A 2,880-nucleotide genomic window follows, 5' to 3' on the forward strand; every position below is an offset into this window, starting at 1 on the left:
AGTGCAGAAGGCCGGGACATCAGCACAACCTGCTAAGCCCTGGCCTGGCCTGGCCAGCCTCCTGGCAGGCGTCGCACTGTTTTACAGTATATTGCATTCCAGACCTGCCCCTCTGAACATTAGTTACTTTCTGGGAGCTGGGGTGTGGCCTATAACTTCCCCAGAGTGTTCTTTGGCTCACTAACACCTCTAAGGGCCCTGTCTGCAACCAAACTTCTCCTGACACTTGATCCCCATTGCATCCTGGTCTTGGCTCATTTCAGCCACCAGACACAGGATTGGTGGAGCAGACGCTAGGCCAGGAGACAGGATGGGAGCGCTTCTTAGAGCCCTCATTATTGCAGTGCTCTGACTAGGAAATAGCAGTCAGTCTCTCGCGCTCACTTGTCCTTGCTCTCTGTGCTCAGTGGTGTGTATCAGTGCTTGCTGAGCTTCTGGCTCTTTCCTGTGGAGAGAGAGCAGCCGTCCTGCCTGCCTCACCAAGTCTTCACAAGCTGAGGGTATGTGGCCAGGTTAGTACCAGGCCCAGCAACCTTTCAGGGCTCCCTCACCAGGTGCCCTGTGGATCTGTTAGTGCTGAGACCCTAGACAGACACGACCTGTTCCCAACCGCTGCTGGGGACCACTATGACCAAGGTGAGTGTGGGGTTGCCAGGAGAGCGCTGTCCCTCTGACAGCCCCTTTGAAAGCCGGAAGGCAGCATGTGAGTAGCAAGATGTGAACTTGAGCTAGCTGAGCAGAACGTGGGTGGATGGGCAGAGGCCCACCACCCTGGTGAGCTGAGCCTGGCTGTGTCCTTTCTACTGGGACACCCCTACTCTGTGGTCTGTGAAGTGACGCAATCGGAAGACCAGGCTGGAGTCATTTACAAGTCTCTCCACGTAGATGGTAGTCAGGTTTCTCCCAGACCTTAGGCTTTTGTATTTTTTTTTTTAATTTTAATTTCACTGTTACCCTTGACTATTGTCCTTTCTGTTGCAGTGATGGAGAAGCAGGAGGTGTTTGTGCCTCATCTATTACTGCAAAAAAAAAAAAAAAAAAAATTAAATAAATGTAACAATAAACGTGGAAAAAAAAAACAAAACAGTATGGTCTTGATACTGTTTGACATCCAGATCATTTTAAAATGATCTAAGTTCTATTTGTGTGGATAGGTAGCGCTTATATCCCAGCTGCCTGTCGGCGGCGGCAGCATGGAAGGCAGAAGGTAGTCGGAATGGAAGAGTGGGGCAGGGATAAGGCAGACTGGCCAAAGGAGCGACAAGTTTCACAAGAGCAGCCATGGTTCTGCTAAGGCACAGAATCCGAGTGTCTAGCGTTCAGCTCACAGTGTCGAACATCACTGTGGCAGTTGGTCATTATGTATCCATGTTCCTGACAAGTCCTGATTTTTCCTCTGGTGTTCCTACCTGCCACCACCAGGGGTGGCAGAGTCTGGGTTCTAGTGAAATATGTGAACCTCACTATTTTCCTGCCTCAACCCAAAGATGCCTCATTGGGCTCCTTTTGGGAGTAGCAGCCAGGCCAGCTCTAAGCCCTGCCCTCAGTAACAGGGCCCTAAATGGATGAGATTACCAACAATGTCTCAAACACACCTTAATTTCTTAGTTTATTTCACTGTTAACAAATAATAAGCCCCAAGGGGACCAGCAGGTGTTTAGGAAGCTAGAATTGTGTTGCACTGAACACATGACATTTAAAAATAACATTAAAAAGCTGGGCGTGGAGGCAGAGGCAGGCGGATTTCTGAGTTCCAGGCCAGCCTGGTCTACAGAGTGAGTTCCAGGACAGCCAGGGCTACACAGAGAAACCCTGTCTCGAAAAACCAAAAAAAAAAAAAAAAGCCGGGCGTGATGCGTGATCTATCACCATGAAGGTCGAGCTGTGCAGTTTCAGCGGGTACAAGATCTACCCGGGACACGGGCAGCACTACGCCAGGACTGACGGGAAGGTTTTCCAGTTTCTTAATGCAAAATGTGAGTCCGCATTCCTTTCCAAAAGGAATCCTCGGCAGATAAACTGGACCGTCCTCTACAGAAGAAAACACAAGAAAGGGCAGTCGGAAGAAATTCAAAAGAAAAGAACCTGCCCTGCAGTCAAATTCCAAGGAGCCATCACTGGTGTGTCTCTTGCTGATATAATGGCCAAGAGGAATCAGAAACCAGAAGTTAGGAAAGCCCAACGAGAGTAGGCTATCAGGGCTGCCAAGGAAGCAAAAAAGGCAAAGCAGGCATCAAAGAAGACAGCAATGGCTGCTGCCAAGGCCCCCACAAAGGCAGCACCTAAACAAAAGATTGTGAAGCCTGTGAAGGTCTCTGCCCCCAGAGTTGGTGGGAAACGCTAGTGTGGTAGATCAGAGTTTGAAATAAAGATCTGTCTTTAACTCTAAAACAAACAAACAAACAAACAAAAACAAAACCCAAAAAGCCGGGCGTGGTGGCGCACGCCTTTAATCCCAGCACTCAGGAGGCAGAGGCAGGCAGATTTTTGAGTTCGAGGCCAGCCTGGTTTACAAAGTAAGTTCCAGGACAGCCGGAGCTATACAGAGAAACCCTGTCTCGAAAAACCAAAAACAAACCAAAAACAAACAAACAATAACATTAAAGCCAGGCCTGGTGGCTCAAGCCTTTAGTCCCTGTACTCGGAGGCAGAGGCAGGCTGATCTTGTGTGAGTTTGAGGCCAGCCAGAGCTTCCTAGTGAGACCATGTGCCAATGAAACAAAACGCTGGTGCTGCTGGTTTTTATTTGTAAATCCCAGAGCTTGGGAGGCTGAGGCAGACAGATCTCTGAGTTCGAAGACAGCCTGGTCTACAGAGCAAGTTCTAGGACAGCCAGGGCTTCATAGTGAGACTCTGTCTGGGGTCTCCAGACCTCTAGCT

The 2,880-nt window shown here is 49.3% G+C and overlaps 1 pseudogene; it reads left to right on the plus strand.

Annotated features, from left to right (window-relative positions):
• The first annotated feature begins 1,866 nt into the window (after positions 1-1,866).
• Positions 1,867-2,364, plus strand: LOC110331036 (annotated as a pseudogene).
• Positions 2,365-2,880: the final 516 nt, after the last annotated feature.

Source organism: Mus pahari, chromosome 13, assembly GCF_900095145.1.
Source record: "Mus pahari chromosome 13, PAHARI_EIJ_v1.1, whole genome shotgun sequence".
Classification (NCBI taxonomy): domain Eukaryota; kingdom Metazoa; phylum Chordata; class Mammalia; order Rodentia; family Muridae; genus Mus; species Mus pahari.